Source organism: Loxodonta africana, chromosome 12, assembly GCF_030014295.1.
Source record: "Loxodonta africana isolate mLoxAfr1 chromosome 12, mLoxAfr1.hap2, whole genome shotgun sequence".
Classification (NCBI taxonomy): domain Eukaryota; kingdom Metazoa; phylum Chordata; class Mammalia; order Proboscidea; family Elephantidae; genus Loxodonta; species Loxodonta africana.
In genome coordinates, this window is record NC_087353.1 from 18,087,310 (window position 1) to 18,112,711 (window position 25,402).

General features: G+C 45.2%; 1 long non-coding RNA gene across 1 annotated transcript in view; it reads right to left on the reverse strand.

Annotated features, from left to right (window-relative positions):
* LOC135232928 (uncharacterized) overlaps positions 1-24,665 on the reverse strand; it is a 375,578-nt gene extending 350,913 nt beyond the window's left edge. The window contains exons 1-2 of the long non-coding RNA XR_010323549.1: positions 24,097-24,665; positions 5,898-5,990 (exon numbers count right to left, since the gene is read on the reverse strand). This is a non-coding gene — a long non-coding RNA (uncharacterized LOC135232928). The remainder of the gene's footprint in view (positions 1-5,897; positions 5,991-24,096) is intronic.
* Positions 24,666-25,402: the final 737 nt, after the last annotated feature.

The following is a 25,402-nucleotide window of genomic DNA, read 5'->3' on the forward strand; positions in this document are numbered from 1 at the left end:
CCAAACAGGCACCCTTTAATGTCATCTCCTAAATCCAGTCAGGTATGCTGGGCTTTCAACAGGGGGTCACTCTGAGCTCCCTCTGTCTTCTGGTCTGGTGTGCCCCACCCCCTCTCCCATGCTCCTCCCACCCCCACCCCAGTGGGTTTATTGACATTTGGTGTTCAGCTATGGGTGACAAACTTTATTTCCTCTTAGTGTGCCTTCGGGACATAGATGTTACCATTCTGCAGCTTCAGAGGCACAGCGAGAGTAACGAGCACCGGGGGCAACCTCTAAATACGTGCCCACAATGACCTCGACCTCATCAACCTGGAGGGTGGTGATTTGTCTGCTGGCCTCATCTGGTGCCCCCTTGGACTTGTGCCTAGAAGCAAGTGCCCCCCTCTGCCCACCCCCACCCACTCCCCACCTCTATGTGGCTTTTGCATGCCGACAGTAATACCTGAGTGCTCAGGTGAATAGAAATTAATCTTCACACCAATGACCCCATTCCCCAGCCTGCGAGTTCTCACAGTTAAATGTGTACCAGGATTACCTGGAGAGTTTGTAAAAACAGAATGCTGGGCCCTACCCCCAGCGTTTCTGATTCAGCAGGGTCTGGGGCTGGGCCTGAGAAGTGGCATTTCTAACAAAGTTCCCAGGTGACACTAATGTCCCTGACTACACTTTCAGAGGCACTACCCTGGGGCATCACAGAAGACAGGCAACTCCTGGACACTGTTCCACCCGCCGTGTCTATGATGAGAGCAAGCCTGAAAGGACGCTGTGATAGGGGGCTGGACTGCTGCTCCTTCACGCAGACACTGGAGACTTTCTACGGTGAGCAATGCAGGGTACAGTAATGGAAAGAGCACTGAAAAGGAAGCTGAAGGCCCAGAGTTTGCATCCCAGCTCTGCCGCAAGGCAGCCATGGGGCCTTGGGAAACTCACTTGACATCTGTTACCGAATCTTCCCCTGTAAAAAGAGTAGGTTGAACTAAAAGGCCTTGAAGGCCCTTTCAGCAGTAACAGTGTAGCCATCTGTAGCCAGGTCTATAACTGCTTCAAGGACTCCCTGGGTAGTACAAAAGGTTAAGACACTTGTCTGCTACCCAAAAGGCTGGAAGTTCAAATACACTCAGCGGTACCTTGGAAGAAAAGCCTGGCAATCAACTTCTGAAAAGTCAGCCATTTAAAATCCTATGGAGCGCAGCTACTCTGACATACGGGGTCGCTATGAGTTGGAATTGACTCTATGACAATTGGTTTGGCTTTTTTTATAATTGCTTTAAGGCTTTAATTTGGGGAAAAAAGACAAAACAAAACAAACAGCAACAACAAGATGATACAGAGGTTTTGATGTTACCCTCTGTTCTGCTTTTGTCCCTAGGAGCTGCAAAGATCGAACCATATAAATAACACTTCATTGGGTGAAGCGTTCACCAGAAGGAGGTTACCCGGGCACAGGGCAGCAGATTAGAATAGGGTCATCTTTATGGGGTTTGCTCCCATCTTCCTCAATGCTTCTCTGTGCTTCTTTGTCCTATGTAGCCAGGTACTCTGTTTCCACAATCTATTAACCACTCTTCTACACCTTTTCATACAAGAGCTTAATATACTTCGCCTGCCTGACACAAAGAGAAATACCCTCTAAGGCACTGCCAGAGAAACAAACAAGAGCCCCTTTCCACTCAGGGCAGCAGTTGAAATAAGAAAATTATAGTAAAAGTTACATAAGAGGTCCTGATGGATTTCAAAAAACTGAACCATATGGTATCTTTGAATTTCCTTCCCTACACCGTCATCCAGAACAATCGTACTGGTTTGTCCCATATTGCTCCAGCTACAAATACCTCTAATTTTTGTACTTAAAAAGTAAAACCACCATGTTGCTTTTCTCTTCCCCTCCTGGGAGTTCACTGTGATATTCATAAATTAACTCCACAACCAAGGTTGTTGTTGTCAATAGTTGCTGGAGAGTTAGATTCAACCCACGGCAACCTTATGTATAACAGACTGAGTCGTTGTCCTGTCTTGAGCCATCTTCATAATTGTCTCTATGTTTGAGTTCATTGTTGTGGCTATTGTGTTAGCCAAGCTTAGTCCAGTAAATTCGTTGTTCATTTATTGAACATCTACTCTGAGCTCGGCATTGTGCTCAGTGGTAGAGATATAAATGTACTGAAGATCCCTGAGACAGGGTATAAGTCAGGAACCACAGATATTTGGCACAGCTGCTAGTATTCTCCCATCCCATTACCAACTGACCCCGGCTCTCTTTCCTTGTACACAGGATATCCACCTCAGAATACTCAACACAGCACTCTAGAGTTGTCACATAAGGTAAAGCCAATTTGCCATTTCTGAATTAAACTGGGACCCCACTGCTCCCTCAAAGAAAGGACAAAGTCTGTAAAGCCTGAGCCAGTGAATAATCCCAAGGCAAAAACCCTAAGGGCAGGTAGGTAGTGGCCACCTCATAAACTCCCACTGTAGTGGGTGGGGAAGCAACTCCTCTTAGGAGAGAAAGAAAAGGTTCTAATTTAGTCCAGGGACTCTGACATGGAGTCCTGAGTGGGGAAATGATTTGGTACCAAGTTCCCTGGAAAAGAGGCTGCTACTGAAATAAACTGAAAGGGCGCCAGAGAGCCGGAGAAGGCTCTGCTCTGCATCATTCATTCATTCAGCAAACCTACCGTGTGGTAAGCATTGTGTTGCAGCTAGAGTACAGAGGTGAATTAAGCACAGTCCCTCAGTGGAAGGTGCTCACAGGGCCAGGCAAGTAGACAGCCCAGCCCAGCACAATGCAGGACTGGCTCTGGTAGAGAGAGCAGAGTGTGACATCTGAGACGTGAAAGACAAAGACGGGTCAGTCAGGCAATGGAAAGAGAGGATGGAGAGTGAGAAAACACCCGGAGACAAGAGAACACAGTTTCCTGGGGGAAGAGCAAGTGGTTCGGTGTGGCTGGAGCATCTTGGGAGTGAAGCAGGTGATGAAAGTTGAGGCGGGAGTTGAGGCAGAGGCCAACCCCTGCAGGGCCTTCAGACCACGTCAAGGAGTCTGGACATCATCCAGAAGGCAGTGGTGAGCAGTCTCAGGCTGCATGAGGACCTGTGGAGAGAACTGCCCATCAGCAGGTGGGCTGGGAGCGCTCGGAGGAGCAGAGCTGACATCCATCCTGGGCCAGGGCAGTAGTGACTGCCAGGAGGGAAGAGCGCCACATAGGGGTGGACGGAAGCAGTCAAGGGAGATGACCACCCAGGACTCCAGGATTCAAACTCCCTGTCCAGAAGCCCAGCCCAAGAAATGCCAGGAAAAGAGAGAGGGAGAATGGGAAGTGAGTGGATGACTCAAAGATCAGCAAGATCTAAGTACCGCCCTTCTGGAGTTTGGTCCATCCGAGAACTACCCCAAGCAGCCACTCGCTCACTTGTGAACCTAGCACTGAGCAGGGAAGCAACCCACCCGTCTGGGGAGTCCAGGTTGGCTTCCCAGAGGAGGTGACCCTCCAGTTAGAATGTAGAGCTGAATAGGATTTCACTAAATGGAGAACATAGGAGACAACACAGCTAGGACAAAGGTGCTGAGATATGAAAAGCCATGTTGTAGGGGGAAGGGGCAGGGGGAACAAAAGATCTGAGATATGAGATGCAAAGCTACAGCTATGAGCTCTAAGAAAGGCCCCAATTTTAGGGTCTATGCGGCAACAGAGCCCAGGGTATGGGCACTTCCCCACCAGCTCAACTCCAGGTGCCCTACACTGGGCTAGGTCTCACCCCTGAGGGGCAACGGGGCCAGAGAGAAGAAAAAGAAAAGCGGGCATTTAATTGTATTTCCAAAGGGTTTTACCTGGAAATGATACCACCGTATTTAAGGAAAGTCTTTACCTTTTTGAAGAGTGCTATGCAGTTGTTTATAGCAACTCACAGGGACGCTATAGGGTCACTGTGAGTTGCAATGGACTCAACAGCAATGGGTGTTTTGGTTTTGGGGCAGTCGTTCCATCTATCCATGGATGATTCTGTTTCTATACCATCTGTACACACATTTTTTTTTTTTTCTGAAGCAAACTCAAAGGAGGTTCTGTAAATAATAAAAACCAAAAATCTGACCATGTGGGTGTCACACTTAAAAAAATAAACAAATAAAAAGTCAATCATTCACTGGCTTTCTATTGATCCCTACAGGTTTAAATAGCATTTGTTGTTATTCAATGATGGTCAAATCCATTTGTCAATGGTTACACAAATCTGTTTTTAGCTTTGGGTGTCTTGTACTCCTTTATCAGCTCCATAGAATTCAACTCTTCTTTCTCCTTGGGGTTCCTTGTTCAGGCAACCATTTTCCAATATGCGTGTAGACCTTCTCACTGCCCCCATTCCCACCTATTTGGTGTGGGAGGGAGGGGAAAGGGAAGGCAAACTTAAGTCCCTAAACTCTTATTTTAAAATGAGAATCGGTGGATAAATAGACTTTGATGTAGAGAACTTTTCTTTGCAGGTGGTTTTCAAGGGCACGGTCATCCCTTTGTCATTCCTCCCTTGACTCCCATACTCTGCTGGGCACTGCTGAAGGTACTGGAGGTACAGTGGTGGAAGGGGGAAGGAGACCCTGCTCTCAGGGGGCTTATTATACAAGAACGTTCAGATAAGTGCTCTACAAACCAAAAAATCAAACCCATTGAGTCGGTTCCGACTCATAACAAACCCATAGGACAGAGTAGAATACTCCATAGGGTTTCCAAGGAGTGCCTGATGGATTCGAACTACCGACCTTTTGGTTAGCAGCCATAGCGCTTAACACTACGCCACCAGGGTTTCCAAGTGCTCTATAGAGAACCAAAAAAAAGTTGGGAGAAGAGAGAATGCTTAAAAGAAGACTACTGTTAAAAATAATCAAAACTCACTGAAATTTGAACTTTTTTTTTTTAGGTTTATTCTGAGCAGTTATTCTATACGCGTATGGAGCAACCATTTTGATTTCAGAAAAAGCAAATGGCTCCAAGAAGGAAAGTACAAGGGGACTTATAAAGGGAAGAGGAGGGAGAATAGAAGAACCACCATTGGCTAGCCTTAACATGATTGACTGAACCCTGCCTTTCCCCCTTTACTGAGATCAACTGGTATCAGGTTACTTCTGGCCTAACCAAAAAACCCCTTTCCATCCAGACGATTCCAATTCATAGTGACCCTGTAGGACAGAGTAGGACAGCCCCATAGGGTTTCCAAGGAGCGGCTGGTAGATTCGAACTGCCGACTTATTAGTTAGCAGCCTGAGCCCTTCACCACTGCACCACCAGGGCCCCTAGGGCATGATAAAACCAAACCAAACCAAACCCACTGCCATTGAGTCCATTACAAACTTATAGCAACCCTATAGGACAGAGTAGAACTGCCCCATAGTTTCCAAGGAGCGGCTGGTGGATTCGAACTGCCGACCTTTTGATTAGCAGCCATCCGTAGCTCTTAACCACTATGTCACCAGGGTTTCCAGGGCAGGATAGATTCCTTCAAAACATTCTCATTTGCAAATCTCAATTTCTGTTATCTTAGTCCCAGACCCATAAAATAATGAGCACAAAGCGAAGACAGTTAAAAAATAAAAAACTCTTCTAACGTTCAAACTTCATTTTATGACCTAAAAGGCAAAATTCTTCCTAAAGCATAACAAGCTACTTCAGCTGAATAAAACACCAAACTCTAAAAGGAGAGGAATTCAGTATATGTGATCTATCATGTGAACACCAAATACCAAGAAACCATCCCAGGGATGAGGAGGCCAGCCCAAACCCGCTGCTTCAAAGAGGCTGTTCTTTAACTGAAAGCTTAACACGATGACCCTAGAAAGGCTGAGGGAAAATGTTCAAGTGAGCTTGCGCTAGCGTTCCAAAGAAGAATGCCAAAAGGGTCCTTACTGCAGGATTCAGAGCGTTAAAATCCCATTTGGAGACGCTGCCAAGTGTCAGCGGCTGCGATGTTCTTTTTAAACAGCCGTACTTTCATGCTGCCTAAAAAGAAAAAGAAAAGGTTCACTAAGCTTTAAAATTTGGAATACATTGTACCTCTCCGCCAAATAAATAAAGCTGATACGGCCATTGTGGCAATTACTTCAAACAAACGGAGTTATTTCCTTCTTGGCTCGCTGTTTTATTTTTAAACTGAGGTGGGAAACATCCATCTCCACATAGAAGCTCCTGTGTTTTTGCTTCTTCCTTCTCCCCAAGCCACCTTCTGAGCAGCACCTCTTCACTGCAGCCCCAGGAAGGAAATGGCTTTTTAAATTTGTTCTCATCCTTGCAGGGATCTCTCCAGTTGCGATGTTAGGAAAACTGGGGCTTTTTTTTTTTTTTTTTTTCTGGTGCATTTAATTTACAATTATTGTGCTAAACAGTGTGAATGTTTACCATATGTTGGTTGTGGGGCAAAATATTCTGGCTCCCATAAAAAGTCAGGTTGCTGAGTCACGCTGAGTCACTCACCTAGAGAAAGCCTGCGGGAGGTAATTAAAAACAGCTGGGGCAGATGCTGTACCATCACTAGCCTTCCTCCCAGAGCCCCAGAACCAAAGCAACAGAGGGCTGGAGGGGTAGGAGGCTGAAGCAAGTTGAAAGAACAAGACCAAGATGCATCTGAGAAATGGCTGAACCACAGCAGTTCTTGCAAAACAGCGTAAGTAGCGCTAAGACTGTATTTACTAGAACTTTGCAGATGAGAACACGCTGAGATGGAGCCAAAGCAATGAAAAGGACTAGAGAAGCTTGTAGATAGAAACAGTATTAAAATAAAAATAAAAAAGCAGAATTTCATCACAATCAAAATGCAAAGACTGCTTAAATTTAGGATTTCTATTCTATTACACGGTTTACATTTAAGAATGAATAAACTAATTGATTTTTATTTTAAATAATTGTATCTTTAAGTAAAACATGGGTAAACTCAAGAAGCTAATACCTTTAGTTCCTCTAATATCCCCAAAAGTCAGAACCTCCATTTTTGATAAACTTCTAATCAACAGATGGCAATGACAGGTGATAACCACGAAAAAACTAACCAGCTGCTTACAACTTGCTCCAGGATCCAGTTGTCATTGATTCCCATTTACAATGACCGCATGTGTGTCAGAGCAGAACTGTGTTCCACAGGGTATTCAATGGCTGATTTTTGGGAAGTAGATCGCCAGGCCTTTCCCTCAAAGCACCTCTGGGTGGACTTGAATCTCCAACCTTTTGGTTAGCGGCCAAACCAACAAACCCATTGCTGTGAGTCGAATTCCAACTCATAGTGACCACATAGGACAGAGCAGAACTGCCCCACAGTTTCCAAGGCTGTAAATCTTTACAGAAGCAGACTGCCACATCTTCTGCAGCGCAGCTGGTAGGTTTGAACCACTGACCTTTCGGTTAGCAGATAAGCACTTAACCATTGTGCCACCAGGGCTCCTTCTGCAAAGAGCAGCCAAGTGCAATGACTATTTGCACTACTAGGAACTCCCTGCTCTAGGACCAAACCAAAAACCAAACCATCACCACTGAGTCGATTCCGACTCATAGAGACCCTGTAGGACAGAGTAGAACTGCCCATAGGGTGTCCAAGGAGCAGCTGGTGGATTCAAACTGCAGACCTTTTGGTTAGCAGCCAAGTTCTTAACCACTGCACCACCAGGGCCCCTGCTCTAAGACAGTAGTTCTCAAATTTTGTTGCACATAAAAATCATCTGGGAAATCTTATCTAAAATGCAGACTCCATCACCACATTTCTACCTTTGCTCAAGAATTAAGAATCTAGGGAGTATTTCTTAAAGCACAATTCGAGGATTTCCCAGAATCTTGTTAAAAATTCCTCAGCCCTAGTCCACACTCTGAGGCCAGAATCTTATGCAAGAGGTAAGAGGTGGGACCCTCAAATCTACATTTTTCACAAGCACACAGGTAATTGGACTCAAGTGTTCCATGGCAGTGTTTGAGACACAAAATAGAGAAGTCTCATCTTTGCCTAGATGATCCTCAGTTCCTGAACAGACAGGCTAATGCTGCCTATAGGTTTTTGCTACTCTGCTCCCCTTGAGAGTAACTTTCTTCACTAGTTTCCCCATATTTGACTGGAAAAAAGGAGCAAGTAACCCAACGAAGCAGAGAGACTAGGATCAGCTGGCCAAGGCTTTGATCCTTGGTCCTGGCACTTAGCCTCTCCCAACCCTATACCCGCCACCCCTCTTTCCATTTATTTCTTGTACTCTTCTCTGGCTCGCTGCACTCTGGCCACACCGGCCTCCTCTCTGTGCCTTCAACACACCAGGCACGCTCCTGCCTTAGAATTTTTGCACTGGTTGTTCCCTCTTCCAGGTATACTGTTTCCCAGATACTATCATGGCTCTCTCCTTGCTTTCTTCAAGTCTTTGCTCAAATGTCACCTTCTGATGTGGCCTATCCTGACCACCCTATTCAAAACTGTTTTCCTGTCCTTGCTCCTGGCATTCTTCATCCCCCGTTCCTGCTTCATTGCTATAGCCTTTATCAACTTCTAATAAACTACGTACGTGCAGTCCCTAAGAGATGCAGACAGTTAACGTGCTAGGCTGCTAACAGAAAGGTTGGAGGTGTGAGTCCACTCAAAGGTGACTTGGAAGAAAGGCCTGGTGACCTGATTCCAAAAAATCAGCCACTGAAAATCCCATGGAGCACATTTCTACTCTGACGCACATGGGGTGGCCATGACTCAATCGCAACTGGTAATGTAATGGCGATAAATTAATTTACTCACCAATTTTTCTTTCTTTGAATCTCTCCAGTAGAATGTAATATTCTTGTGGTCAGGGATTTTTGTCAGCTTTGTTCACTGGCGTTTTCTAAATCCCTAAAATGGTGCCTGGCACTCCTTGAATGAATGGATATCTTTGAGTTTTATTTCACCTGTGCTACCATTTCCTGCTTTTTGCCATTTCCGACCTTGGAAAACTTGCCTTCTTTTCCAGCCTGAGGTAAGGTCTGATTGCTCTCAAGCCTCTGATGTCCACCTTTAAAATCAACTTTGTTGTTTTACCACTGACGTGTTTTCATCAGATCTGTCTGCGTGTTCACTAACTCATGTAAACATTAATAAGAGAACTATGAAAACAGTTTACTACATGTTTCCTCTTGCCTTCATTCTGGTATAATTACATATACACACAATATGCCATGTATGCTGAGGGGGCAACCCCCTTCATTGTACTTCAGATGATAATTCCTTCCCAGGGAAGACACCCAAAGACCAGATTTTTACCTTTCCCCTCCTAACCCCAATCTGCTCTTCCTTCTGCGCATCTCAAGGGGCTTCAAGTAAGACGAAGATGTCAAAGCCCTCTCCCTATGACATGGCAGCCAACTATATCCATGCTCACCCCAGTAATGGCCTAGAAGTCATTCTCACCTTTAAAAGCGCTCTATAAATTTTAAGGAGATATTCAAATATTGTGATTTCTTCCTTTGCTGCATCCTTCTCACAACTATTAACCTATTCATAAATACCCAGTCCTGACAAACATCATGGTGGTTTTTAGATTCTCATCATCATTCCCCAAGTCCAGTGTCTCATCTCTCAAATTCTTGCTACACTGTCTCTCTCTCACCCACAGAAAACAGCTTCAAAATAGCTGTCCCTGCAGCAGTAGAAGAATCGGTATATTAAAGGTCACTGGAGAGGAACTGGCCAGCAGCTTCTAAACCCGTATTCTTTTCTTTCTGGGCATACGACTAGATTTCCCAGCCTCCCTTGCAGTTATGTGTGGCCATGTGACTGAGTTCAACGGAGTGGTTCTCAACCAGGCAGATATTGTCCCTCAGGAGACGGCTGGCAATGTCTGAAAACATCTTTGATTGTCACAACTTGGGGAGCAGAGGTGCTACTGGGGCGTAGGTAGAGACCAGCGATGTTGCTGAACATTCTGTAATGCACAGGACAGGCCTCCACAACAAAGAATTGTCCAGCCCAAAATGTCTAACCGATGGAATGCGAACTGAAGAGTTGTAAGCTGATTCCAGACCTGATCTATAAGAACCACCCAAGTGTAAATCTCCAAGCTCTTTCCCCCTCTCTGGCTTGATGTAGATGAACTCGACATCTCAGAAGCCTGACGTTGAATATGGTGGAGTCACACAATGGAAAAGCCTAAGTCCCTGAATCACTGCTTGGATGAGAGCTGCTGCTGGTCAGTAACATCCATTTGGGAATCTGAGTTAGAAATAAACTTCTAGCATGTTGGAGTGCTTACACAATTCCAGATCTGTTTGCTGCAACAGATACTTTTGTAAGCTTCTTTCAGTGGGTTCCCCGTGTGTGCAGCCAGCTCTAGGATGGGCAGATGTTACCTTAAGGACATATTGCAAGTGGGAGAAGGGCCTCCGGGGGAGTATTTTTCAGGAAATGCTCTCTGTCTCGTGGCCTTGGCTTCTTGTATATTCTTATTTTAGAAGATAGATCCCTTACTCTTCTGTATCCCCTTTAGGGATTTGCTGATGAAATGTACAGGTTTTATCCCTGTCTGAGTATTTAAGCTGAATCCTTCTTTCATCCTTATCCTGATCAACTAGGCTGAATAACCCAGAAAAATCCAAAAGGTCCTCTTACCTTTCTCTCTTGTGTTAAGCTTTCCTATTGCCAATCTCCAGGATTAAACAGGCTCTCAGAGTTGGAAAAAGAGAGAAGAGAGGGAGGGGAAGAAAGCAAGAGAGAGAACAAGGTGGTGAAGGCAACAGCTGGGGAGGGAGGGAGGGAGGGAGAGAGACTCTCAAGCCAACCAAAAACCAAACCTGCTGCCATTAAATGGATTCTGACTCATTGGGACCCTAGTAAACGGCAACCCTACTTATTGAGCATTTATACTCTTCTAGGCATTTATATGTGACATGCACTGGGGGAGGCGCTATATCATCCTTATTTTCAAATGGGGAACAGGATCAGAAATGGTAGGTACTTTCCCCTCGGTCTCATACCTACCATCACCCTAGAGCTGGGAATCAAAAGCAGGCTTAGTCCAAATGCCTGGGCTCTTACTCACTCGAGTGCAAAGCTCAGAAGAGTGCCCGCACACAGGAGGTGCTCAGGACGTTTTCCCCATCTCCATCACTATTCATTAAATGCTGCAGAAATCAAGGCCTTTTTTTCCCCCAAGGGCAATCACTAGAATATAGTAGCCATAAAGGAACCTGAGAACAGTGAAGAATCTTTAAAGTTCACGTTCCAAACTAAAATAAATTATCCACGGTAAATATTTCCTATTAAAAAAACATAAAAAGACCAGACTTAACAGTCTGACTGAGACTAGAAGGACCCTGGAGGTCATGGTCCCCAGACCCTCTGTTAGCCCAAGACAGGAACCGTGCCCTAAGCCAACTCTTCAGACAGGGATTGGGCTGGATTATGGGATAGAAAATGATACTGGTGAGGAGTTAGCTTCTTGGCTCAAGTAGACACATGAGACTATGTGGGCAGCTCCTGTCTGGAGGTGAGATGAGAAGGCAGAGGAGGACAGGAGCCGGTTGAATGAACACAGGGAATACGGGGTGGAGAGGAGGAGCGTGCTGTCTCATTTGGGGGAGAGCAGCAAGGAGTACATAACAAGGTGTGTATAAGTTTTTGTATGAGAGACTGACTGAATTTGTAAACTTTGACCTAAAGCACAATAAATAAAAAAAACAAAGAACTAGCACTTCTCCTGGAAATAGTTAAATTGATTGCATGCACTTTTCAGAGAGCCTCATGAGGTAACTTAGAGCAAACATTAAGAGCACAAGCTTTGAAGTCAGACACACTTGGGTTCAAATTCTGACTCCAACATTTACCTCCCGGCTATCCATATTGACTTGGGCAGGTTACTGGGGGATTCTGGGTACCAGTTTCCTCATGCGTAAAATGGGAAAGTGAAGAGTCTCCACCCAGGGGAGTTTTAAGTGAGGCCAGGTACACGAAGTACTTCCGCCAGGTCTATCACAGAGTGAGCGCTTGTAACGGATTGAATTGTGTTCCCCCAAAATATGTCAACTTGCCTGGGCCGTGATTCCCAGTATTGTGCGGTTGTCTTCCATTTCGTGATTGTAAATTTTATGTTAAAGTAGATTAGGGTGGAATTGTAACACCCTTACTAAAGTCACATTCAAGATCCAGGTAAAAGAAGTTTTACTTGGATGTGGCCTACACCACCTTTTACCTTACAAAAGATAAAAGGAAAGGGTCCTCATACCACCAAGAAAGCAGCACCAGAAGCAGAGCATGTCCTTTGGACCCAGGGTCCCTGTGCCTGAGGAACTCCCAGACCAGGGAAAGACTGATGAAAAAGACCTTCCTCCAGAGCCAACATTGAAAGCCTTCCCCTGGAGCCAGCACCCTGAATTTGGACTTCCAGCCTACCGGACTGTGAGAGAATAAACTTCTCTTTGTCAAAGCCACCCACTTGTGGTATTTCTGTTACAGCAGCACTAGATGGCAAAGACGGTGCTCAGCAAATGCCAACCACGATTCTTCAAAGTTTGAGGGTCTGGGTGGGAGTCCTAACTCAACAATTCATTGGCTCTGTGATATTAATGAAGTCAAACCCATTTCCACAACTGTAAACTAGAAATAATAGCCCGGTGTTCACAGCGTTAATATGAGGATTAATGAAACGCTGTCTGGGAGGTTGTGTACTGTACTAACCAGAGGGGTTAATGGTGATGTCACGATCCTAGATCTTCTGCTAGAATCAAGAAGCCAAATCGATGAATGTGCAGGTTTTTAATAATGGGATGCACTGTTCTCTTTATCAATCTTAGTGAAACTACCCAAAACAAAGACCATGACAAAGTTTACCACAAAACGATGGTTTGGATAACCACATTCTCAATAAAAGAGACAAAGCTTTTCCCCTTTGCATTGCCCGTGCTCATAAAGCCTGGGTGGGTCAGCCCAAAGTTGTCATCTGTGAAATTAACCACACTTATGGTTAATTTAACAGATGGTTATAGTGAACCCATTTTTTCAATTAACCACACTTAAGAAAATAATCCTACTTTCTTTACAACTTGAAAAGAAGTCCAATTTCCTTTAACCTCTGAAGCTTGGTACATGCTGCAAGGTCAACCCATCAAGAACCATCACCAGAACTATGAACAGTGTTCAGTGGTTCAGGCTGCTTTGTACTGCTAGTGCCCTGAGAGTCCTCCCGGGTAAGAAAACAAAGCCCTGACATGACCGTTGGTCAGTTCTTAGCAAATTCAAAGCTAAGCACCAATCCAAGCATTTGTTCCCCAAACTAGGCTCCTCACTTGTTCCTCAGGATATACCAAATGCATTCTCCACGCTATCTGGTCACGATGGCTACAAGACAAGCACCCTTAGCTTTAGGCAGCAGTGATTCAGTGGTAGAATTCTCAACTTCATGCTGGAGACCCAAGTTCGATTCCTGGCCAGTGCACCTCACACAAAGCCACCACCTTTCTGTCAGTGGAGGCTTATGGTGTTAGGGTACTGAATAGGTTTCAGCAGAGCTTCCAGACTAAGACAGGTCAGGAAGAAAGGTCTGGCAATCTACTTCTGAAAATCCTAAAAATCACCACAGTCCAACCCTCAACAGATCATGGGGATGGTACAGGACCACAGGGGCCAATTCAACAGTGGTTAACAAACAACAGCAACAGGCAAGATAGCCAATGAGCCGTGTGGCTGTGGCAATCTACTCTCATGTCTTTATTTGCAAAATGGGAATGAACAATGATATCCTATTGGCTAATAATTTTAATATGAGGATCAAAGACAATAGTGTTTTAAAGTACACTACGCAATTCAAATTTAAGGTATTGCTCTGAGAAGATATTTTTAAAGGTGAGTGTACGAGCATATGTGCTAGCTGGCTCTTTCCACAGCCTCAGAACGTTTGCACAATGCTTCACAGACTTTAATACACAGAGGAATCCCGTGAGCATCCTGTTACAATGCAGATCCTGACTCTGTATGACCAGGCTCGACCTGGCACTCTGCATTTCTAACAAGCTCTCAGGTTTTCCCCGTGCTGTGGGTGTCTCAGAACACACTTTGAGGAGTAAGGGTGAGAGTTTAAATGCTCCCTGTCCTACAGACGATCTGATTGGAGCCTCGTCTTGCAGGTCAAGGAGCTTTGCCCTCTCTTTATAGATGGGAACCCTGGGGTTTACAGTGACTCACCTGAGGACACAGATGCTCAAGGAACATAAGGAAAACAAAGGGCTGACTGAAGCTACCCCCTCAAGCCCAAGGGCTCAGGCTCAGAGCAGAGTGAATGGTGGGATCAGGATAAGCCCTCAGCTCCACCTTTCGCTCCACATGTACCCCACCTCCCACCTCAATGGCAGCAACAAAAAAGAGCCTAAGCAAACTTTATTGCAAAGGCTTTGCTACTGTGCGTTTCTACCAGGCTCTCCACGGAGTACGCCAAGCTTACGACTTAGAAGCAGGACTTCATGAATTATAATTACATCAGCCCATTCCCATTCCTCTCTCACGTTCAGAAATGGACACACGGGTGGTGTTTGCTAGGAAGACTGAGACTATTTGGCGGCTCCCACCTCCCTGTCTCTCAGTACTCAAGCTTCCAGCCTTCAATCCAGTGGCGTCTTCCCTAGGATACACAGAGCATCCCAGGAGTCCTTAGAAGTTAAATCAACAAGACAATGGAATACAGATATTGGTCCTAACTATGAAGCAAGATTGCTTCACATTCAAACTCTTCGTAGTATATAAAGGAGGAACCTCAAAATCACCTCAGGATCTTGATGAACAGAAGTGATGCTTTCAAGATGTTTCTGTGATACAGTTTTGGAAATGTCTGGAGCTACCAGAAGCCCTTACTATCTTGGTAGGGAAACTACATGATCCCCAGCCAGAAGGCCTTCCTCAACAGCTCACTTTTCTCGTCTTTTCCAGGGTCCTTGAATTTGGTCAGGCAATTTGTCCTACTAGGTTTTGGTTCAGGAAACACAGTCATCGTGGCACTTCCTTAGAAAGCTAGAAATAGAAATACCATATGATCTAGCATCCCACTCCTAGGAATATATTCTAGAGAAATGAGTCATCACACGAATAGATAGATATATGCACACCCATGTTCACTGGAGCATTGTTCACAATAGCAAAAAGATGGAAACAACCAGATGCCCATCAACAGATGAACAGATAAACAAACTATGGTACATACACACAGTGGAGTACTACACAACAATAAAGAATAATGATGAATCTGCAAAGCTTCTCACAACATGGATGAAATCTGGAGGGCATCATCCTGAGTGAAATAAGTCAATCCCAGAAGAACAAGTATTGTATGAGAGCACTATCAAAATTCATGAAAAGGTTTATACACAAAAAGAAACAATCTCTGATGGCTACGAAGGAGGGGAGGGGTGGGGATGGAAAAACACTAAACAGACAAAAGGTAAGTGGTAACTTTAGTAAAAGGTAAGACATTACACAATACTGGGGAAGTCAGCACAACGTGTACAAGGCAAGGTCATGGAAGCTCCATATACACATCCAAACTGAGGGACCGAATTAATGGGCTGAGGGCTGTACAGACCATGGTCTCAGGGAACATCTAGCTCAATTGGCATAACATAGTTTATAAAGATTCTACTTTGGTGAGTAGGATCTGCGATCTTAAAAAGCCTTTAAATGGCCATCTAAGATACTCCACTGGTCTCACCCCATCCCTTCAGGAGCAAGGGAAAATGAAGAAAACTAAAGATTCAAGGGAAAGATTAGTCCAAATGAGTAATGGACCACAACTATCACAGCTTCTAGCAGACTGAGTCCAGTAAAACTAGATGGTGCCCAGTTACTATCACTGACTGCTCTGACAGGGATCACAATAGAGGGTCCCAGACAGAGCTGGAGAAAAATGTAGAACAAAATTCTAACCCACAAAAGAAGACCAGACATATTGGCCTGACGAGACTGGAGAAACCCTGAGAGTATGGGCTCTGACACCCTTTTAGCTCAGTAATGAAGCCACTCCTGAGGTTCACCCCTCATCCGAAGATTAGACAGGCCCATAAAACAAAACAAGACTAAAGGGGCACAGCAGCCCAGGGGCAAGAACTGGAAGGCAAGAGGGGACAGGAAAGTTGGTAACAGGGAACCCAAGGTCAAGAAGGGAGTGTTAACCAATGTCATCAAATAACATATGTACTGTTTAATGAGAAGCTAGTTTATTCTGTAAACTTTCGTAAAGTACAATTAAAAAAAAAGAAAAAATACATAGTCATCATATATGGTTATAAATTCTACACTTTAGGGCACTTACTAGTTGAAAAAATAAAAGGCCCACAGTATATACTTGAGTATATTCTAGAAACCAAATGTCAAATGAAGCATCATTTATGGCATTTTTTTGTTGGATGTGGGGATATGTTTATCTTGTACACTATAAATCATTTGTTGTTACAGAATATTCAAGGGGGAAAAAAAGCCCAAATAAATTAGCAATGATTACAACTACAATAAATGCAGAAGATTATACTTAGGAACTCTGGTTTTTTGTTTGTTTGCTTGTATTTTCCTCCAATTTCTCCATGGTTGACTGTTTTAGTAACCAACGTAACAAACCATCCAAAACCGTTGGTTACACTCTAGTGGGTAGATTTCACTCAGGGTCTCTTGTGTGGTTGTGGTCGGTCAGTATCTGAAGCTGGAGTCATCTTAACACTTGACTGGGCTGGACATCTAAGATGTCTTCTTCACTCACAAGTCAGGGCTTAGCTGGGATGACTGGAGCAGCTCGGGCTGGTCCCTTCTTTACCTCCCTCCATATGTCCTCTTCATGTAGCTAGCTTGGACTTCCTCATAGCGTGGTGGTCTCAGAAAAGTCCGGATTTCATACTTAGCAATTGGCTTTCCTCAGAGAAAAGCCAAAAAAAAAAAAAAAATGGAAATTGAAAGGTTTCTTATGACCTCACCTTGGAAGTCACACAGCATCATGTCTGCGCATTCTGTTGATTACACAAAATCTGCTCAGATTCAGGGTGGGAAGGGACTACAGCATGGCATGAATATTGGGAAATATCATTAAGTGGGGTGGCATCTTTTGAGACCAGCTACCATGGAAGCTACCAGAGACCTGCAGAAGGCTAAGGAACAGGCAAGCTACATAATTTAATAAGCCCTGGTGGTGAAAATGGTTAAGCAGTCAGCTTCTAACTGAAAGATTGGCAGTTCGAACCCACCCAGAAGCTCTGTGGGAGAAAGACCTGGCAGTCTGCTTCCATAAAGATTACAACCCAAAAACCCTACGGGGCAGTTCTTCTCTGTCCTATAGGGTCACTATGAGTCGGAATCGATTCAATGGCAACAGGTTTTTTTGTTTGTTTGTTCATGGCACACTGGTTAAAGCAATTGACCAACTGAAAGGTCAGTGGTTCGAAACCACCAGTGGCTCCACAGGAGAAAAATGTGGCAGTCTGCTTTCATTGAGATTTACAGCCTCAGAAACCCTATGTGGTTGGTATGAGTCCGAATCCACTCAATGGCAGTGGGTTGGTTCAAAAAGCAGAAAAAATACTTTTCTTTCTTCCATAAGCTTTCTAACAACTGTCATGGCATTTTTTATTACTTTTTAATGTCACACTCCCATGGGCATGGGGATATTCATGAGGTTAGCACAGACCCTTACAGGAACCCAAGGCTCTACCCCTCAACTCTGCATGCGATGTACACCCAACCCTCGACTTTTCTGCCAACACACCCAGGGGACAGAGGAGCAGTGGTAGATATGCAGAGAGCAGGAGAGACAGTAGCCAACAACTTGTCCCAGGGAGGCAGGGAGGCAGGCCCACACTTGAGCCAAGGATTCCAGCCCCCAGCACATGCTCCACTGACCCACTGGACGCACTTACCACACACAAATTCAAAGATAAAATTAAGAATTTCAAGATGGAGACTGCACAGCATCAAACCCCAAACAGGGGACCCCTCTGGGCACAGGGTCCCGTGCAACTGCACTGGCTGCACATCCATGAAGTGGTCCCACCAAGGAGCAATGGCAGAGGGGGAGCAGGAAGCAGCAGACAGCAGCACAAGTAAGACCCAAGAAGTGAGAAAATGAAGATTTCTCTAGTTCCCCTAGAAAGCAAGAACCCAGAAGCTCGTGGAATGAATCAGACTTGGTCTAAAAGAATTCTAAAAAATCTTCCCAGATACAAACAGTTTCCAAAAACCTGGTGTCAGGGTCAGGCAGGTCTGGCTAAAATGAAATTTAAATAATAATTCTGAAAACCTGTGAGTTGGCAAATGTGAAAGTGCTTTGGAATATCAAACAATATGGAAACGTGAATAGTTTAAAAAAAAAACAAACATAAAACTGTTATGTGCTTTCATTTTATTTAAAAGTAAGTGTGCAGGAACTTCCAGTTCTAGATGAGATAGAGTAGACACACTTCTCTCTATTCCTTCTGCTAAGAATGGCTAACGCGGACATTACATATAAAATAAATATAAGGAGACTCTGAAAGGTGGACAGAAGGCAGACTGGCTAGGGACTTTAGGACATAAGGAACGCATGGTAGTGCTTTCTCTCTGCTTCATATACCTGAACTGGTACAGGAGGGAGAAGCAGGAAACCCAGAAATGCCAAGGAACACGGATAAGAAGAAAATAAGCCTGCTCTCTCTAGCCAAAGGACCAAGAAGGGGGAAGTCAATCAACACAGAAAGCCTTTAGACAACAATCCTCCTACTCTACCCAAACACCATAGAAAAAAACGTAGCTCTACCACTGCCATCAGCAAAGCCCCAGTGGGGAGCCTAGACTTCCAACATCACCCAGTTGTTATTAGGTACCTCCTTCTGCTTCCCCTCCACTCTCTCTAGGATGGCATCAGAGAAGGCAGAGTGGGAAGCCCAGACATTCTTTCCTGCCCATCAGTAACTAGCTCCCTCAACACAGTGTCACTAGACACCATGTGGGGAGCCTGGACTTCGACCCCTATGCAAAGGTAATGAAGAATGCCTCTCCCTCCTCACAGAGGTGGTCTCAGAGAAGGTTCAGCGGGAAGCTGGAAATTCACCACCTTCCCACAGGAAGACACACCCACCCCACAGTGTCACTGGAGACCACATGGTGAGCAGTAAGGAGCAGCCAGGGTGGTGTCAGCAGACACTTGCTATAACAAAAGGTTTAAATAAGATCCGGAGTCTTATAATATTCAAAATGTCCAGGCTTCAATCAAAAAATCACTTGTCATACTAAGAACTAAGAAAATCTCAACTTGAATGAGAAAAGATAATCAACAGTCACCAACACCAAGTTGACACAGATGTTGGAATTATCTGACAAGAACTTTAAAGTGGCCATCATAAAATCTTTCAACAAGAAGTTACAAACATGCTTGAAACAAATGGAAACGCTCAGCAAAGAAATAGAAGGTATACAAAAGAACTAAATGGAAATTTTAAAACTAAAAAATACAATAAACAAAAACAAAACTCACTGGCTGAGCTGCAAAGCAGAACGGAGACAACAGAGGAATACGGGGAATTTGAAGGAAAACAAAACCCAAAAAAAACCCAAACTAGTGACCATCAAGTTGATTATGACTCATGGCGACCCCATGTGTGTCAGAGTAGAACTGTGTGCTCCATAGGGTTTTCAATGGCCGTTTTTTCAGAAGTAGATTGCTAGGCCTTTCTTCTGAGGCACCTCTGGGTTGACTTGATCTGCCAACCTATCAGTTAGCAGCCAAGCACATTACACCATTTGCACAACCCAGGGACTCTGAACATGAAGACAGAACAATGAAAATTACCCACAATAGACTGAAGAAAAATAAATGAATAGAGTTTTAGGGACCTGTGGGACTATAACAAAAAATCTAACATGGGTTGCAGCTGAAAAAATATTCAACGAAATAATGACTGAAAATTTCCTAAATTAGTCAAGACACTTAAATCTACAGATTCAAGAAGCTGAGCAAGCCCCAACTGGGACAAATCCAAAGAAATACACGCCAAGATACATCACAGGCAAACTTCTGAAAACTAAAGACAAAGAAAAATTTTGAGAGCAGAGAAACACCACCACCTTACATACCATCTGAGTCATCTAGCATTGCTACAACAGAAATAACATAAGTGGATGGTGTAGGCTAGAAGTCCAAATTCAGGGCGCCAGCTCCAGGGGAGGGCTTTTTCTCTCTGTTGGCTCTGGAGGAAAGCCCTTGTCATCAATCTGCAGCTGGTCTAAGAGCTTAGCACAGGGACTCCAGGTCCAAAGGATGCACTCAGTTCCTGGCACAATTTTTTTGGTGGTATGAGGCTCCCCTGTCTCTCTGCCCCCTTCTCTCTTTTATATTTCAAAAGATATTGACTCAAAATACAACCTAATCTTGTAGATTGACTCCTGCCTCATAAACATAACTACCTCTAATCCTGCCCCATTAACATCATAGAGGTAAGATTTACAACACATAGGAAAATCGCACCAGATGATAAAATGGTAGACAACCACACAGTACTAGGAATCATGGTGTGGCCAAGTTGACACACATTTTGGGGTGACACAATTCAATTTGTAACACATACCAAACCAAACCTGTTACTGTCAAGTCGATTCCGACTCACAGCGACCCTACAGGACAGGGTAGAACAGCCCTGTAGGGTTTCCAAGGAGCAGCTGGTGGCTTCAAGCTGTCAACCTTTTGGTTAGCAACCAAGCCCTTAGCCACTGAAGACACAAATTTTGAGGGCAGAGAAGAGAAACATCATCCCCTTACACAGAGGGGGGATAACACTTGGAGTGATGGTAGATTTCTCATCAGAAACCATGAAGGCCAGAAGGAAGCAGTCAAATGTTGGAAAGAAAGAACTGCCAATCCAGAATTCTATATCCAGCAAAAATATTCTTCAGGAATAAAGGGGAAATCAAGACATTCTCAGACGCAGGAAAACTAAGAGAGTAAGTTGCTAGCAGACTGTCTTAGTCTTGTGGTGCTGCTGTAACAGAAATACCACAAATGGATGGCTTTAAGAAAGGGAAATTTATTCTCTCAGAATCTAGTAGGCTACTAGTCCAAATCAGGGCATCAGCTCCAGGGGAAGGCTTTCTTTCTCTGTCAGTTCGGAAGAAGGTCCTTGTCATCAGCCTTTCCTTGGTCTGGGAGCATCTCAACACAGGAACCTCAGGTCCAAAGGATGTGCTCTGCTCCCAGCACTGCTTTCTTGGTGGTATGAGGTCCCCCTGTCTCTCTGCTCAATTATCTCTTTTATATTTCAAAGAGACTGGCTTGAGACACTATCTAAACTTGTAGACCTCATCAACGTAACTGCTGCTAATCCATCATATTACATTACAGTGACTGAATTTACAACATATAGGAAAATCATATAAAATGGTGGACAGTCACACAATACTAAGAATCATGGCCCAGCTAAATTGACAGATATTCTGGGGGGACACAATTTAATCCATGGCACAGACCTACTCTAAAAAATGTCTAAAGGATGCCCCTGAAACAAAATGACAAAAGAAAGAAAACTGGAACATCAAGGAGGGAAATATAACAAAAAAAAGAAAAAAACTGTGGGAAAATATACTTTTCGTCTCCTCTTGAGTTTTCTAAAAACAAATATTTGGGTCTTTAAGGAGTCTCACTCAGTAGTCAAAAAACACCAACTGCAAGGTCCCTGGGTGGTGTAAACGATTGCTCTTGGTTATTAACCTAAAGGTTGGCAGCTCAAACCCATCTAGCAGTACTGCAGAATAAAGGCCTGGCCATCTGCTCATGTAAAGATTACAGCCAAAAAAACCTTATGGAACAGTTCTACTCTGTAACACATGGAGTTGCCATGAGTCAAAATAGGAGTCCCAGACAGAGAGAAAAAAGGGTTGCAGCAGAAAAAATATTCAAAAAAATAATGACTGAAAATTTCCCGAATTCATCGAAACACTTAAACCTACAGATTCAAGAAGCTGAGTTTGTTTCATTGTGCTTTAGATGAAGGTTTACAGAGGAAATCAGTTTCTCATTAAACAATTAATAGATATTGCTCTGTGACACTGGCTACCAAACCCACGATGTGTCAACACTCTCCCCTTCTCCATCTTGGGTTCCCCATTACCAGCTCTCCTGTCCCCTCCTGCCATCCCGTCCTTCCTCCTGAGCTGGTGTATCCATTTAGTCTCGTTTTGTTTTATGGGCCTGTCTGATCTTTGGCTGAAGGATAAACCTCAAGAGTGACTTCAGTATTGAGCTAAAAGGATGTCGGGGGTCCATACTCTCAGGGTATCTCCACTCTCTGTCAGATCAGTAAGTCCGGCCTTTCGTGTGTATGTTCTATATTTATCTCCAGCTTTGTCCAGGTCCCTCTATTGTGATCCCTGTCAGAGCAGTCAGTGGTGGTAGCCAGGCACCATCTAGTTGTGCTGGACTTAGTCTGGTGGAGGCTGGGGTAGTTGTGGTCCATTAGTCCTTTGGATTAATCTTTCCCTTGTTGTTTTTCTTTGGTTTCTTCATTCTCCGTTGCTCCAGACGGGATGGGACCTGTGGAGTATCTTAGATGGCTGCTCACAAGCTTTTAAGACCCCAGACACTAGCCACCAAAGTAAGATGTAGAATATTTTCTTTATAAACTATGTTATGCCAATTGAGCTAGATGTCCCCTGAGACCATGGTTCCCAGCCCTCAGCCCAGTAGTTCAGTCTCTCAGGGAGTTTGATGTGTCTATAAAGCTTCCATGACCTTGTTTTGGTCAAGTCGTGCTGACTTCCCCAGTATTGTGTAGTGCCTTACCCTTCACCAGTTATCCCTTATCTATTGCCTAGCTAGTGTTTTTCCCTCCCCATCTCCTTCCATCCCTCAAGGTTTGTTTTTTGCAGAGTTGATTTAGAAGGCTGGTTGCTCCTCTGAAGTTTCTCAAAGTGTAGTCCCTATACCACCTGTATCAACTTCTCCTCAGGATACTTGCTCGAAATGCTGCTTCCTGGGCTGAATCAGAATTTCTAGAGACAGGCCCCAGAACTCTGCATGTAAAGATGTGGTTCTTACTCACACTAAGGTTTGAAATGTCCTAAAACCTGAGCTGACCTTTGGTTAATACAGAGTCAAGCTCAGTTACTCAGTATTGGCTTTAGAGGGAAGGTGAGAACAAAGTGTTTCAGAAATTCCTAGCTCTGGGCAATCCAGCCATCCAGGACTGGAATAAATCACAAGGTAAAAAAGTAATCAATACCCTGCTGTAGAGTTAATGTCAAATACATCTCTTAGCCCCATGGAAAGGTACTGTCCTACTGAGCAGGCTGGAGTCTAGCCGCCACACAGCAGTCCGTTTTCATCTATGCTTTGGTTTCTTCCTCTGTAAAACGGGGCTAACATCTGCCTTTCCTGATTCATAGGGTCAAGGTGAAGAGCAAAAGAAGTGAGCTGTGACTGGGTTTGTAAAAGATTATTCTTTCCAAATGTGAATATTTAACTTCCCCACAGAGGGCAGTTGTGTTGCCCTTTTTTTTCCCCAATTCTTTGAAATGGAATGTTTGTTCTTCACAGACTCTGGGAAAAGCGGTCATGCTGGTTAAAATAAAATGTATGATTTAAAAATTCACCCAGCTTTCCTCCAGGGTCCCGCTGAAGGGCACCCCCAGTGTCGAACGCAGAGGAGGCCCCTGTCGTCAGCGGCACTTGGCGCAAGAAGAGCGAAGGCCCCCTGCGCCCCTCCCCGCCCCGCGAGCTGACGACTGCGGTCACACGCTCTAGGAGAGCGAGCGCAATTCTCCGCCCTGCGCCCAGGGCTGCGCCCGCGCGCCGCGGCTAGACACATGTCCCCGGTCTAGCCCTGCGTCCCATGGGTCCCTGCAGATCCCCGCCTCTGGGGGGGTCGCTAGAGCTCGCCTCCCCGAGGTCCACGGCCCGAAATCCCGCCACTGCCCGCCTTCCCAAAGAAATGGGGGTAGCGTTGACACGCGACAGGCGTGTTGCTTGGGGGCTTACAAGACCCGAGCGCGCTCTCCATCTAACTCGGGAGGGGGAAGTCCGTGAATTGTCATTTTTATGGGGGGGGGGCCAGAATCTGGAGTTAAAGCCTCAAAGACTGCGGGAAAGAGAGGCGTCAAACTTGGAAAAAAAAAAATTGCTATCAATCAGCTAACCTGGGAGGGCGGTGATTCGAATTCCCCACGCTGGCGCCGCCTCAGGTGCGAAAACAGTGCCCAGAGGCGATCGGCAGCGCCGGTCTCCAGGGTCAGGAAAGGGCCGTCCACACAGCGCTGTTTGCGCAGGAAATGTGTCAGCAGCGGAGCGCGACCCGGCCGCGGCTATCGGAAGCGGGTGCGCGGGGCGCCGGTTGGCGGCGCGACCCTGGTGGCCGCCCCAGGGCAGCGGAGGCCCAGGCGTGCACGTGGGTGCGGGGTCGGCGGGTTCCTCCCCACTGAAGTCACGAACTTGGCTCTCTCCATCGGGGCCGGCGCGCAAAAGTGGTTTCGGCCAAAAAAGGGGGGAAAAAAGTGCACAATGTGTTTCTTGTTAGGGACTCCAAAGCCGGAGCCTCGGGTTTTGCTTTTTGTGCCGCATTATAATATTAAGATGTAGTTTAATTCCGGACAAAACCGCCCTTGTTGCTGGCTGGAGAGAGCCGCTAATGAATTCCCACAGACGCTGTTGGGCAAACAGTGGGTGTCCTGTGCTTCGCGCTCCAGCGCCGCGCAGCGCGGAGCCGGCAGCGAGCCCGGGGGCGCGCGGCTGGCCGGGGCTTCCCGCGGCGGCCGGACGGGGCAGGCGCAGCTGCGCGGCCGGACGTGCGCGCCTCCCGGGCGGCGCAGACTTCGCGACGCCAGTCCGCCGCGCTCCCGCCAAGTCGCTGGCGGCCTGGGATTGTTTTCCAGGCCTTATCTCTTGCTCAAGTTAATTTTCTTTTTAATTTGGTGACCGGAACAAAAGTAACAGGAAAATCCTTTGTGAAAGCAAAACGCGGCCACAAATCAGTGCACTTCACAGCATTTGTAACTAAATATTTGCAGGGCTGGTAGTTAAATCTACCCCTCCGCAAAACTTCTCAAACTTTGCTTTCTTTGAACGGAGCTGAAAGGTGATCTCCCTAAAAGGGGATCAGACAGTTGAAAGCAATTGGATTTAGCACGGCGTTTTACCTGGTGCTCTTACAGTTTCTGGGCAAACAGGACTTCGCGGGAATCCTAGAAGGAACGGTGAAAGCGATTGTGCAAGGCCCGGGCAGTAATACTGAGCCTTTTTGGTAGCTGAAGCGCTTTGTTAATGAAATTTATTAGCTGTGTGCGACAAGAAATCTAAGAGGTTAGAAAGGTCTTCAAAAAATACCCAAAGGGAGAAAAATAAACATTGCTTGATTTTTTGCAGGTTTGCACGCTCTTTGCCCCTCATCTAAAGCTGTTTTAAACCCAAATTCGGTTATCTGGTTTCAGGGTAAGGGCTCCCTCTTGC